At 42.0% G+C, this 15,678-nt stretch overlaps 1 protein-coding gene across 1 annotated transcript in view; it reads left to right on the top strand.

Annotated features, from left to right (window-relative positions):
* Window positions 1–15,678, top strand: part of RET (ret proto-oncogene) — a 128,835-nt gene that overhangs the window by 15,034 nt on the left and 98,123 nt on the right. The window lies entirely within an intron of this gene.

A 15,678-nucleotide genomic window follows, 5' to 3' on the forward strand; every position in this document is an offset into this window, starting at 1 on the left:
AAAATGGAGTCTCCCTCCAAACGGTAAAGAGTGGTTAGGTCTGCCTTACAGCTGTTTACTTATATTCTCTTTCTGTTCTGTTTGTACAGCACCTAGCACCACAGTTCCTGATCTGTGACTGGGGCCCATAGGCACTGCTGGGGAGCAGGTCCTGCAGCAGTGCCAGTCTCTAGGCAACCAAATGAATGCAGCTGCCCTGTAGTAGGTCTCTGATTCTCTAGACCATCTGATTGATTGGAAGAGTCAGCAGACTGGCTCTTAAGCCCTATAGCAGTTTAGGGGCTGCTTAAAGCATTTTTCCATGGCTGTGATAGCCCCTGTACCTGTTTGTTCCCAGCCTTTCATGATGCTTGTCAGAGTGTCCAGAAATGGGAATCACCTTGTTACCTCCTCCCCCATCTCCAAGAAAAGAGAGACTTTCCTGTGCTTAGCTAAGTGTCGGCTCCCTGACATCACCAGCCTCTTAGCCACCCAAACAATCGCCTCCAGGCAATACTAGTCTTCTCTTTGCTTTGTAGGTTAACAAAAGATGCACCCTGTTCCCCAAGTCTCTTTTGAAGCATTCCCCTGAGATATCCTGTCACTGGCAACTCACAGAAATATCAGGTGTGCTGGACAGCGTAGACATGGGGCTTGTTGGATTTAACTGTGAATCAGCTCTTATATAACATAACAGGACTGAGCTGTATTTATAGTGAAAACCATCAAAAGTTTATCATCAAAGATTAAGGTTTGAGATGGTAAGGATAATGGAAACGGAAACATTACCTATACAAAAAATTGTAACATGTTTCCTCAAGTCCAGATGTAATAGGCTTGTTTAAAGCAATCTCCCAGCATTTCCAACCTAGATGGAAGAGATACCTCTTTAATTGATGCAAAAGCACTATTCTTTTGCTTCCTTGGTGAAGGATAAATAGGTGTCCTTTTACCTTCTTGTATCCCTCCAAATGTATTTATTTTTTTGTCCCTAGAGTCAGGGCTGATCTACACTGAAAAGCTACACTGGCATAGCTATGTCTCTGGGGATGTGTGAAAAATGAGAGATGTTGTTAAGCTGATCTAGCCCCCAGTGTAGACAGTGCTAGGTTGACAGAAGAATTCTTCCATCCACCTATCTACTGCCTCTCGGAGTGATGAGATAATCCCTCCTGTTGCTGTAGCGAGTGTCTACACTGAAGAGCTACAACAGCTCACCTACAGCACTGCAGTTGTTCTGCTGCAGCGTTTTCAGTGTACACATAGCCTCAGGATGACACCCTCAGTTTTATTCCCTGGTGTGTTGACTTCATGGTGCCTTTATATGCAAACAGAACATCCACTGTGTTGGCTTACAATGCTTAATTTACATGTTTACTGAAGCAGAGAGGTAAATATCCATCCTTTGTCTGGCAGAAACCTCTTTGTTAACCCTTGAGTAGGAATTTAGGAACGTATTTTCATCTTACATACATAACTTTTTACTTAATGTTATACATACATTTCACAATGATATTAATGATCAGTGTGATCTTGGCTTTCATTTAAGACCTTGCATGATATTCTTTATGGATCAATATAGTGAAAGCAGCCAGGGCCAGCTCTAGCTTTTTTGCTGCCCCAAGCAAAAAAATTTTGGTCCCCCCCCCCCGCCCTTCTTTTTGGCTTTTACACATGTTTGCACTTCAAAATGTTTTTATCTTGTTTTGACTGTTTCAAATTAAAAAAAAATGAAAACAGAGAATTTGTAGTTAGTGAAATAAAACAATTTCCTAGTAGTGTACTCATTTAATTTTAACAAAATCACAATTACAAACAATTTGGGTTCAACTATACACTGTAATGAAAAACGTTAGTGTCTTCTGGTGAGCCCAGTTTCTCATAAATTAAAAGAACTATAATTGAGTAATATGTGACATGTTTCAAATCCGATAAAATTTCGTTACTCACTCCATTAGAAATTAATTGTATTATCTCATTTTGTGTATTTTTACCCAAATAGTGGGTGTGAATCTCTCCATCTTTCACTCTTCGTACATGCTCAGCCATAACACTATCAAATTTCGCCAATAACTCAACCAATTTCAAGAAATTTCCTTTGTTATTCTCATATTAAAATATCTGAGCATCCATGGAATGCGAGGCACTGTTTGGCTAGGATATGAATGATTTCCAGTAAACGTTCCAACACAGCTTGCCAACGCAGAATTTCTGAATTTAGTAGACGTTGCTGTACAGCACCGATTGTTGTACCAGAACGTAATCTGTTTGACAGCGCAATCCAATTTGTCAATGAGCATAAATGATTTTTTGCTCTTTCAAATGCTGATGCAAATTTCGCCAGTCATTAAAACCTGCAGTTGCCAGAAGAATGTCCGAGTTACAGAACAGTGTGCAGCAAAAACAAAAAACTACATCTTTGGTCTGTGAATACACAAACCACGATCTATTAGTTTGTTCCCCATTTTTCATTTTTTTCTTCATACTGGATGGCATAAATCAACGATTCGACTCATTACATGGATATTCAAATATAGGATCTAGTTTTAAAGGACCTTTTTTCACAATAATCATTAGAATTGCATCAGTAATTATTGTCGGCCAGGTACTTGGATCTCATCCTATGTCAGTCTCTCCACCTTCCCATAATTATTCTTCAGTTTTAGATTTGGATAACAGTTCTTCTTTTCTGGACTCTTCAGCTGAAGAAGTAAATCTTTGGATGGATTATGATTGTTCGTCTTTATTAGTTAGCGAAGATAATCTTTGGTCGGATTGTTGTTCCTCTTTATCAGTTGATAATCTTTGGTTCGATTGGTCTTCATCAGCTGGTGAATAATCACTTTCAATGCATTGCTTAGACCTTTCTCCTTGATTGTCAACTTTTTAAAAATACTTATTTGAGGTACGAAATAGTTTTTCTAATTCTTTTTGCTGTTTTTCTCTTTGTTGCCTGTAGGCAGCACCGGAAAGTCATTTTTGTTTTTGTCCTGGCATTTTAGCCCTATAACCATTGGCACTGACGCAACATGGAAATTGGCATGAATGGCACTGATAGGGTGGCACAGTATACACAAGTAATCGTGATTCCTGATTTAATTAATCATAACCGTTAATGTTTACACATTTACCCCCTTTCACATTATAATTGACCGTGTCACTGCGTGACTCGATATTTTTCATGTCACACTCCTATCGCACTACTGGAGATTTTTTTGATCTTCATGTATTTTTTTTCGTACATTGGTGGGTTTTTCCGATTTAAAAAAAAAAAAAAAGGATGGCCGGAATGCCGCCCCTGGAAATGTGCCACCCCAAGCACGTGCTTGCTTTGCTGGTGCCTAAAGCCGGTCCTGAAAGAAGCGTGCTAGGTGTAATGAGTTTGTCAGGCTTGTTCAGAGTCACTGTCACAAAACACTGAACCCTTTCCCAGCTGCCAGCAATGGGCCTCTGTGTCATACCTTGTTCCAGTCCTGCTCTTGCTTTGTTTCTGCTTTGGACCTATACCTGCTCCTGCCTGGCCTTGCTGCAGGAATCTGGTCTCTCACACCAGTTCTGATCCTGGTTCCAACTCCTGCTCTGACCACTGGGCTGACTGCCCATGTCCTGGCCACTGAAGTTGGCACCGCAATACAAATCATGAAATAGTAATGATTGCTGTCTAATTCTGTCTCTGATATACACCTATCAGTGCCATCAAAACTTTGTATGGTTTATAGGTGAAAAAGCGAAATCAGTTTCTCATCATATTGTCCCATCTCCCCAAATTTAGTAACTGTGGCACTCCCCGCAATCATCCTTGTGTTCAATATACAAGATGAATGAACTGTTCTGACTTTAATGATTCTTCTGTTTTTTACAGCAAACTGAGCTCTGGGGTAGCCTGTGCTTTCAAACTCTCCTTGCCAATAGTTCAGGGTTTTTTAACTCCCCTTTCCCTGGCAGTGGAGATTATTCTATAGTGAGTTAAAGGGTAACTCATCATCTTGTGTGATGACAGGAAACATGGGGGAGTGTAAAGGATAATGGCTAATTCAAAGCAGATTGTTCCACTCCGCCTCTGGAAATCCATCAGCCCCATTGAAACTCATAATTCAGTATTTCAGAACGAACTCTCAAAGCTCTCTCGCCCTTCTTCTGCCTCAATAAATTCTGTCTGAGAGAGGATGATGCAAGTGCCCTTGAACTGTGCTGACCCTCATTACTAGGGAGCAAATCGCATGTTGTTCCAGCATGGCATTCGGAAGACTTAAGGATTTAGGGGATTAATTCAAAGAGCACTGTTTGCCTAAATGAGGACACAGGGTTGGTAACCGATAGGGTGATACAAAAGGTCTGTATGGCGTTACCTGGAACTAGTTTCCTTGTTTCCAACAACAGAGACCCCAAAGCATGTCTGATTGAAAGTGCACTTGCTGCCAGAACAATAATCTCTAATCTGAGATTGGACCCAGCTTCCGAGGCAGAAGGGCCAGGTGGAACAGCAGGTGAACTGTGCCTTGAGTAAACACCTTTGTTTGCTTTTTTTCTGAAAACCAGCTGCCGACAAGAACAAGGAAAATCTAACACAATAACAAGCTATAGAAGTAGATTTTAAAATCTGTATTCCTGAATCGTTTCAGAGAGGTGATTTTCTTTTAAAGATGGATCAGAATCAGAACCATTCATCTGGTATTCCCATCCACTTCTCTCAGGTTCAGTCACATTCACACCAGAATCTGAATCATCCTACATTGGTCTGTGATTCTGCTTTGTCGAAAAACCAAAAAACATGCCTGCAACAAAGTTTTTGTTTTTGGGGGAAAAGGCTACTTTTCACTGACACGTTTTTCAAACAAAACATGCTCACCAGCTCTACTTCTGTTTTTCAACACTGTCAGAGAGACAAGATCCAGCTATATCAGCCATCGTATCTCTTGACTTCCAAAGATAGCTTCTCCTTTTTAGGACGTCCTGCAAAAATCAGGGTGAAGCACATGAGAATTTGGGATAAAAATGTTCTTTGTTAAGAGGGCTTAACTGTGAAATGACCTGTCTGAGGAGACTTGGCTCAGCCAAAGACTAACTGCTTTTAGAGCAAACTGCAGAACCCTCCCTTTTAAATCTTTTTCTCTCCATGCAGGATTTTTAAAAAATTTAAAGTTACCGGCACCTAAACCCAGCAGGGCTTCCGAGAATTGGTGAGGTGTGAAGAACAGACTCTTCCATGAAGTCTAGTATGATTCTTGCTGTGCAGAGCTAATTGACTTAGGCAACATTTAGATATGACAGTGATGAATGCTAGAGAAAACCCTAAGATTGTTTCTGCTAGGCAGTGATTCTAATTATTCACAACTATAGATATACATCATCTATTCTACTCCAGACTGTTTTTAATTTCCTGGGGACAATGCACCCTGTGGCATTTTTTCTTCATCAGGTCATCTGATTTATTCGCAAACTGCTAGATCCTTATATCTAAAACTCTGTTAATGATCATTGTGTATGACGACAGGTGTACTTAATGTGTTAACGTGTGTGTGTGTGTGTACACATTTTAACGTGCTGGCTCCTTCCTCGGCCCACCTCTATCAAGCAGATAAAGCAAACATTACAAGAAAAAAAACCCCTGTACCAATAATGCATAGAGCAGCTTTTTAATTAAAGCGTTTCTGCTTTTTTATTACCACATGCAAGAGAGATTTATTGAATATGGGTTAGCAAACGCTAATGAAATAGACAAGTCTGAGGTGAAAACCTTATCACAACAGAGGTACAGTGTTGGGAGAAGACAGTACAGCCAACAATATGATGTTCCAGTAAGGCTGTATTTATTTTTTTGCTATGTCTTTTCCAAGCTGATATTTGTTTTACATTGAAGGTAGGAAAGGCTGGTGGACAGAGACTTAGCTTTACACAATTAATTTTATGACAAATGTAACGATTACAAATAAGCTTATTGACTGAATTATCTCGTGTTATTTTTGCCCTTTATGAGGCAAAAATGTTACTTGGGAATCAAGCAGTTCTTAGGGTGATACAGGAAGTAAAATAGTGATTCAATAGCCAGGATTGAGGGCCTGATCCAAAGCCTATCAAAGAGTCCCATTGACTTCAATGGATTTTGGATGGGACCCTGTGGTAATATTCTCATGTTCTTTTTCAAAAGACCCTTTTTCACATTAATACATCATGTATTTTAGGAAGATTCAGGGAAGGATCTGTTATAATTGCACAAAATTCCAGAAGTAAAAAATTGCAGTAACAACTTGCTCAGCATAGAGCTATTTAATAAAACCATTTTATTTGTAAGCAGAGTCTGCGTGAGCTGTCCTCTGACATCTAGTGGTGAGCTGTGGAAGAGGACTTCCAAGAGCTGATCTCATTTGCATGGACACACCCACCCTGCCTAGGTGCTCAGCATGATGGGACTGCTTGCCCAAACGCTCAGTTGGGACTGGTATTGGATCCCTAGTCGCCTTGTGATTGGGACAGGAGTAATAAAGCGTTGTTATCCTTGTTATGTGAACCGAGGGCAGCAGAACTGTACCTAGCATACCCCAATTGAGGAACTCACCTCAACAGCACTGGCTAGGCAAGGGACATGGGTTCCGCAGCCCAATGAGTTGAGAGAGGGTAGGGACAGCTACTTGTATCTGGTGGTGTGGGCCCTGTTTAAGGGCTCTAGACACCATTTGACCCTTTCTGTCTCCATGGTATAATAAAAGAGCTAATTTAGACTCAACTGAGAGTCTTACACACTGCAGAGCTGAAATCACTGGTAACTAGGTCTAAGTATTAGACCTACTTTTGCAAAAGAGACACTGCCCAAGAGACTGCCCAGTGTGCACCAGCAGTGAGGCTCCCCTACTAACAGCTGAAATCACTGAGAGTTTTGTTAAGTATGTGTGTGTGTGTTTTCTGAAGACATCTTGGTGAGTGGGCAGCTGGTGGAGAGGCATGGCAAGCAGCTAGCAGGGTGGCTGGCGGAGAGGCATGGCAAGTGGCTAGCGGGGCAGGTGGTGGAGAGGAGTGGCAAGCAGTTGGCCATTGGGGCGACAAGCGAGTGCCCGAGCACTGCAGCGTGTAAGGTGCCTCCTTTACCCCCAACCCCGCCTTCCACACAGGGTGGGAGGTGAACTCTGCGGATAAACCTCTGAACTCTGGGGCTGCACTGGCCAAAGACAGCAACTGTGAGTGGGGTTGAGAGAAGGGATGGACATGTTTAAAGGGACTTTTGGGTAGCTGGACTTAAGACCCTGAGGGGAAAAGGACACTGTCCAACTTACTTGGGGGGGTGGGTATTTTGCTCATGGTTTGTGTTTATGAACCCTAGTTATGGTGTTTTCCCAAATTAATGCTGAGTTAATTCCCTCCTTTTATTAAAAGTTTTTGCTACACTCAGACTCTGCTTGCGAGAGGGGAAGTATTGCCTCTTAGATGCACCCAGGGGATGATGTGTAATTGCCCCATGTCGCTGGATGGGGTCTCAAGTCGGTTTTGTGTTGTATTGTTGAAAAGGAACTCCTAGATACTGAACCCGGCTCTTGTTGCTGCTGGCTGAACCTGGCAGAAGGGTTATGTATTTTATTTAGAGAAAATTTACTTGCTTTTCCATGTAGTGTTTTTGAATACTTAAAAACATACTGTATTGTTCAGATCATTAATACCGCCACATGTCATTTCCTGTGGTCTTTTGAGTGGCAGTTTATTTCCTATCTGAAACAGTAACAACTCATATTCCACAATAAATCACCAAGATGTGAGTTAAACGGATGGACTGGATATTTAGACAACAGTTTTAAGGACTGAGACTCATAGTTGGGGAAATATCCAAGTTACCATGGAAAATGGTATGGGTAAACAGATAACCCAATCAGCTTGGTGCATGCAGGTGTATATGAAGCAGAGGGAATCAAAGAAGGATATTGTAGAGGCAGTGTCTGGATCTCCTTTGTTACTGACTGCTAGTACTAGGCTGCCATTCCAAACAAGAATTGAATGGGAGCTTGAAGTTTGTTTAACACTATGAATTTTCCCATCGTAATAGCTCCAAAGACACAGAAGCTAAATCACTTTGGGTGAATTCTTGCCTCGTTAAAGTCAATGGCAAAACTTCCATTCATTTCACTTGGCTTGTGTGATTAAATACAGAGTTTCAGAAACCATAACAGGTTTGTCTTTATCTGGTATCTGTGCATGTGCCTGGAAGATACATTGGTGCTTTCTATGACCTGCATCTGCATTTAGACTCAATGTGTAAAAAGAACAGTGAAATCTGGTCTAGAGAGGATATAGCAGTGCAAAGGTGTAAAGAATGGATGTGACACTCACAAGAAGGGTTCAGGCCAGGTCGTGGGTAGCCAGACCTAGTAGTCGGAGCCACGGTCCAAAGTCACAGGATGGGAGTCAAGAGTCAGCTGGGTCAGGACACTGGGAGATCAGAAGCAGAAGACAAACTTAAGAGCAGAACCATGAATCAGTAACCAGAGTCAGGCCAGGTATGGTTACTGGGGGTCAAAGGCAGGAAACAAAGTGGAGGTCAGGAGTCAGTCAGGCCAGATTAGGATACCAGGAGCTCAGAGGTAGGAGACAAGCTGGAGATCAAAACCACAAGTCAGGAGTTAAGCCAGGTTGGTATGCCAGGAAGTCAAGCCAGGGGAGCAGGAGCACCAATTCAGAGCAGGGTGGATCCCAGTTACATGGACAACTTCCTGTGCTGGGTTTATACGGAAGCTATTGACAATCAAGACATCCAGCATTCTGCCAATCAGGTTCCAGGACTGGAGTCCTCTGTCAGGGTTCGGCTTCTGCCCTAGCAACTGTTAGCAGGTCACTGCATGGCAGGTTTGAGCTTATTAGCTCCTAAGAGTCCTGTGGACCAGGGTTCAAGACCTGGGGTACCTGACAGATGGGTGGAAAAGTACTTGATTGTCACAAAAGTTCACTACAATGGTTATAGGAGCTGCAATGATAGTTGAGCAGCCTCTAATGTATTTGCCCCATATTTAGCTATAACTGCCAGCTGTAGAAGTATTGACGCAGGTGAGAACCATGTACTGGAAAATATCTTGAGAGAAAAATGATCAAGAGCCTTGTAAGGAAATAATATAAGGTTTGCTACCATTATTCAAGACTACAAGTATAGTGCACATGTTGATAGCTTTTTAATGGTTGACAATGACTATAAGTGCTTCAGACATCCACTTGCATGTGTTTCCCCCTAAGGAAGTGAATGACTCATTTGTTGTCATAGGATTCATGTTACTGTGATGGCACATTAAACTGATTAGTCAATAGGCTGTACACATTGTGCTCCAGTAGACAGGGTATCGCACTGAGAGTTGGGAGAGCTGGTTTCTATTCCCAACTCTGCCACATGTGACCTAAACCAAGCCATTTCATCTTTCTGCATCTGTTTCTTCATCTGTACAATGGGCTAAATAGCCAATTCTGTAAAGCACTTTAAGCTCTGTACCTGGAAAAAGTGTATGTAAGTAGAGTACTCCTCTTGTGGTTGATTTTTAAAAATGGTTGGAATACCTACTTGTCAGCTTCAAGGTGTGGGTTTGTGGGTTGAAATATCTAATCTAGTGGCAAATGTCATCAGTTGTTGTTGATTTTTCCTTTTTATAACCTCTAATGGTATATCTATACTGCAGTGTAATCCCATGCTTGAGCCTGGCCTCAGGGCTTACCATCCTTGTGTCTACAGTGCAATTGCGCCAATTATGCAATTGGACCCAGGATCCCAGGACCCTGCAAGGCTGGAGAGTCCAAGCTCAAGTCAAGCCATGACCCAGGGTCCGAGCCCTATTGCTTTGCAGTGTAGCCACAGCCTTGGTTGACTCAGGTCACAGGAGTCATCTGGAAGTATCCCACAATTCCATGGGACAACTTCCTTCGTCCTCTCTATCCCAACAATCTGCAATCAACTCTATTGAAAATGGAAGCACTCCCACCTCCCTTGGCAAATGGCAGCATCTCAGGTCAGTGTTAACCCATTCTGTTCTGATCACTGATCTGCAAGCATGCTATCAGAGAGTCTCATAGGTTCGCAATGGAGAGCGAACCAATCAATTATTTTGCAAAGAGAGCTGCGTCCTGGTAATGTGCAAGGAGGGGTCAGTAAAGTTTTTCCACAGTGCACTACAGTCCTAGGGCAAGAGCGGCCACATTTCAGGGGGCTGGAGATTCTGGGATATGGTTACTTTGACTTGGGTCTGCACACTGCAGTGTGGATGCCAGAGCCCTAGGTTTGAGCATGAGTCAGAAAATTCATAACCTAGGATTAAAATATAATGTAGACACTGAAGCCCAGGGCTCCCTAACATGGGTCAGGTGATTGGAGTCCCACTAATCTTGGGCTTACATTGCAGTGTAGACATACCCTAAGTCTTTTATCAGGTGCGTCTGTGCAATTTATAGTGGGAACTGAAAACCAAACTTGTATTCCTGCTGTTTAGTTCCATTATATTAGGGCTCTCTCTTGGGTATTACTCCTGTTCTGGACAATCAGCCAGTACCTGTATCTGTTCATTATATTTGTTTAAAGGGGAAAAAATCCAAATAAATTCATTGGCTCTTCCCCTTAAACAAGAGACTTTAGAGATTTAAATGTGCTGGGTTCTGGTCTGCTACTGATGTGCAGGCATAATTTCCACTGACAGTAATGGGAGTTAAATGTGTGTACAGAGAGCAAGAGAGACTCCTAAATAAGTACAGCTCAAATAACAAAAGCTGGTCTAAGGAGTTATTTCTGGAAGGTAGAGATTGGGAGTTTTAACTTCTCTCTACTCTAATGTCCATATTCTCCTCTCCACTTATGTTAGATTACATCCACTTTCAACAATGAAGTTACTCCTGGCTTACTCTGGTGTGAGAGGAAAATCAGGCCCCATGTGGAACAGCTAAACAGAAGATGTTTTTAAAATAAGGAGAGAGAGATGCCAGAGAAAACTTACAGAAAAGCTAACGAAAGCCTTTTTCATATCATTGTAGTGAAACACTAATGGAAGTACATACATAGCACAGTAGTGATAACAGTTATAAGCACAGAAGTAAATAACACAGCAGTGTTGCTACTATTAATGTGATTTTGTGTGGAGTTGTTATTGCTCACAACATCTTATTAGCACCACTATATGTATTGTTTAGGGGTGAGAGAAGTGGTCTGGATGAATCAAGTTCCATCATGAATTGAAACTGAACATGAACCAAAACTACCAGACTTTGGGGGTTAACTCTTTTTTAAATAAATTGTTGTGTGCCTCAGAGCATTCTAGCTGCAGGCAGAAACTGAAATCTGGATATATTTTGGCAAAAGTTATTCTTCCTTGGTTTGAGTGGGTTGAAAATCTTGAAGCATTGGAAATCTCTCAGAAAAGCCTGCACTGGTGGGATACTCAACCTAGCTTTCAGTGGGGAGATTCTGAGATGGTCTGGATAAACATCCAGACCCCCAGATGCCTGTTAATTCAGAACATCCCCTCACTCTTAACTCCTCAGTGTATTTGGTTTCTAGATACAAGTCCAAGGGTCAGGTTCTCTACTTTCATGTGCCTGCAGCTGCAAGAAAGTCAACTGTGTTGCATGCAAAAGCCCCATTCGGCCTAAAAGATGTAGGCTGCGATTGTCAAATGCACCTAAGGGAGTTAGGTGCCCATCTTCCATTCCATCAGTGAAATTCAATAGAAGATGGGCACCTAATTCCTTAAGGCCTCTTTGAAAATCCCATCTTGAAATCCTAATGTAATTAGAACAGCATGGCTGGGAGAAGCTAAAATTAATTGTGTGGTGTGCAGGGTCAGCCCTAACCACAGGGAAAGCCAACTGGCTGATAGCTAAAGCTGTAGAACAGACTCATTTTATCTCGCTTTCTAAGTGGTCTCGGTGCTACTAGAGGGGACATAACACCACACCCAGAAAGTGTGCGGGTTACACCTGCACTACATGTTGCTTGGGATTACAGCTGCAGGTCAGGCACTGGGACTAGAACAGGAGGAGATTTGCCAACTATGGCCCACCTGTGCAGTGCAGGATCTGTAAACTTTTGTCTGGCTTCACTACTTGGTGTTCAGAAGGTCGGTCTCTCTCTCTCTCGTGTGTGTGTGTGTATATATATCTATCTATCTATCTGTAACTGGTGAATATACTGTATACCTTGCATACAGCTGCAGACCCTGAAAATATGGTTTTTGCTAGTTTGTATACCATCATAATTTGATGAGTAAATTACTCAAGAATTGAATGAGTGGAGAGAGGAGAAGGGAGAACTTCATACCAGAAGGACAATTGGACCTGGCGATTGGTATTCCATCACTCACTTTATACATTTTCATTGTGAGTGGATAGGTAGCGGCCTGCAGAAGAAATCAACCTTTGGAAGTGGAAGGAAGGAGGAAAACAGGTTAGGAAAGCCAAGCATGAATGAAAAGACTAAAAGGCATAAGGAAATACTTGAACATCATGCTACTTCCTACTTGGAAATACTTGAACATCATGCTATCTTTGCCAAAGGGAGTGCTACAGTATGCTCTCTGGATAAACCTCAATAAAGCCTCTAAAAATAACTACATAGATATAGTCTAAGTTGATTAGCAGTAATTGCCCTGACTTAATGTAGTCACAGTTGGATGATGTCATGTGTAATATTCCCTGAAAGTAATTTTAGTAGACAGAGCCATTTGAAGTCCTGTTGTAGCCAGCATAACCATCTTCATGTTGTTGAGCTGAATGCTCAGACTGAAGCACTCAGAAAGCTCTGACATAAGACTCCTTTATCTTGTTTCTTTGCGCTGCTGTAGCTCATCCATTACAAATAGTTTTGCAATAACAAAAGATTGCATTTGTCTTGAATGAAAAATTAGTAACTATAACATATTTTAGATTTTCATCTAATTGGGTAACAGCCTAGAATTATTATTTGTAGAAGCATAAAAGTTAGTGATGGATAAGACCTATTAGGTCATTTGATCCATCTGATTGCAAAAATTGCTCCATAGTGTACATTTCCAATGCTTTGGCCAGTATGGTTCTCAATGTTCCAAGCTATGACGGCTTCTCTTCCTTCCCTTGAGTTGCTACTCCACAGTCTAATAAACTGCACCAGAAGGAAGGTTTAAAAAAACAAAAACAAAACTATTTTCCTATGCTTTCTTCCATGCTTTTGCAGCTGGCTGCATGTCCATTTGTAACAATTCTTCTCTCTTGTTGTTTTACAGCCTTCAAACATTTGTAGTTGGTTACTGTAGCTGGTGTGTGATTCCACCATTTTTGTTGCTTGTTTCTGAATTATGATATGCTGATAACATTGCAGGATTGAGGATTGAATCATTCATAACACAACAATTTTCTCAGTGTATTCTGATGCAGAGAGGAATTGCAGATTCACTTATCTGTGATTCTTTTCCACGTCGATCCCCAAAATTGCTTTGACTTGTTTGATGTTATATCACAGTGATACTCAGACTGTGTCACAAGTGGCTCTTTAATGCGTCTCCTGCGGCTCTTTGCAGCACATATTAAAACTCTGTGATTTAATTATTAACTAATCAGGATGTTTTTACTATGTTTTTAACCAATTGTAGTTGAGAAAATAATATTTGGTCAGTCATTTTTCTGTGAGATATTATATATATATATATTTATATATATATATAAAAAATAGTAATGAAACAATGAATTCACACAACCGTGGCTCTTTTGGGTAATAATGATAGCTAATTTGGCTCCTGAAACACTGAGATCTGAGTATCACTGTTATATCATATTAAAAGCTCAGATCAGATTTTGTCTTCATCACCCCTAGGTGGGTCTTGGTATTGATGCTTTCTAAGTTTGTGCCATTGAATATCAGGAGATAATTGATGTACATTGGTTGCTTTTAAATACTCCATCGGTGAATCAAACAATATCCAGTCTCTGTTTTGCATTATTTTCACCTGTGCAAAGTCCAGTATTCTGGTATGTAAGATTTGCAGGTGCCATGTTGATCTTCTCCACATCTGAGGTTCACCAGCAATGCTTTGTGAAGCTCCTGTCCTGGGGTGAGCTCTGAACAATATTGTGGAGATGTGGAATTTTGCTGTGGATTCAGCTGCCTATCTAAGTAAATGTGCCTCAAGCTCAGACCTTTGTAAACAAGAAGGTTTTTGCATGTGTCACGGTTCCTCCCCCACTCTGAACTCTAGGGTACAGATGCGGGGACCTGCATGAAAAACCTCCTAAGCTTATCTTTACCAGCTTAGGTCAAAACTTCCCCAAGGTACAAAATATTACCCCCGTTATCCTTGGACTGGCCGCTACCACCACCAAACTAATACTGGTTACTGGGGAAGAGCTGTTTGGACGCGTCCTTCCCCCCAAAATACTTCCCAAAACCTTGCACCCCACTTCCTGGACAAGGTTTGGTAAAAAGCCTCACCAATTTGCCTAGGTGACTACAGACCCAGACCCTTGGATCTTAAGAACAATGAACAATCCTCCCAACACTTGCACCCCCCCTTTCCTGGGAAATGTTGGATAAAAAGCCTCACCAATTTGCATAGGTGACCACAGACCCAAACCCTTGGATCTGAGAACAATGAAAAAGCATTCAGTGTTTTACAAGAAGACTTTTAATAAAAAATAGAAGTAAATAGAAATAAAGAAATCCCCCCTGTAAAATCAGGATGGTAGATATCTTACAGGGTAATTAGATTCAAAAACATAGAGAACCCCTCTAGGCAAAACCTTAAGTTACAAAAAAGATACACAGACAGAAATAGTTATTCTATTTAGCACAATCCTTTTCTCAGCCATTTAAAGAAATCATAATCTAACACATACCTAGCTAGATTACTTACTAAAAGTTCTAAGACTCCATTCCTGTTCTGTCCCCGGCCAAGACGACTACAGACAGACACAGACCCTTTGTTTCTCTCCCTCCTCCCAGCTTTTGAAAGTATCTTGTCTCCTCATTGGTCATTTTGGTCAGGTGCCAGCGAGGTTACCTTTAGCTTCTTAACCCTTTACAGGTGAGAGGAGCTTTCCCCTGGCCAGGAGGGATTTCAAAGGGGTTTACCCTTCCCTTTATATTTATGACAGCATGTGTTCACATTTAAGCTCCATCTCAGGCTAAATTCTTCCAGGTTTTTAATACTACTCGAACCACCATAGTAGCAGAATGCTTTACAAGCTCCCAATCTGTTGGATCTTACTGGCTTGGCAGGGCCTTTATCTGTTGGAAATAGGGCCCCCATATATTCCTCTAATGTTCTCAGGAGAGAACATTTCATGAGTCTTGCTTATCTGTAGAGGTCTGTGCAGATATAAATCAATGTCCACGGAACTGCAGGGCTTTCCCGGGAACTGCAGCAGCTAAAGGAGCGGAACGTGGGGCCGGCCGACAGTGCCCCAAGCCAGCAGCTCCTCCGGCGCAGCTGTACCTCCCCTAACTCCGCCCCAAAGCTTCCATGCAGCTGACTGCGTCTCCTGTCTGGGGGCGTGTGTGCCACTGGAATGCAAAAGCGCGACCAGGGACACTTGCCGGTGAGCTTGGTGCCTGCCCCAGTGGGCAGAGTTGGGGGCGGTACAGCTCCTGGGGCAGAGTTGGAGGCGCTGGCGCCTGGGAGCGGCGGCCCTACATTCTGCTCCTTTAGCTGCTGCAGTTCCCGGGAGAGCCCTGCAGTGCTGTGGATACTGATTTATATCCGCGCAAGGCTCTATTTATCTGTGATC

Source organism: Lepidochelys kempii, chromosome 7 (genome assembly GCF_965140265.1).
Source record: "Lepidochelys kempii isolate rLepKem1 chromosome 7, rLepKem1.hap2, whole genome shotgun sequence".
Classification (NCBI taxonomy): domain Eukaryota; kingdom Metazoa; phylum Chordata; order Testudines; family Cheloniidae; genus Lepidochelys; species Lepidochelys kempii.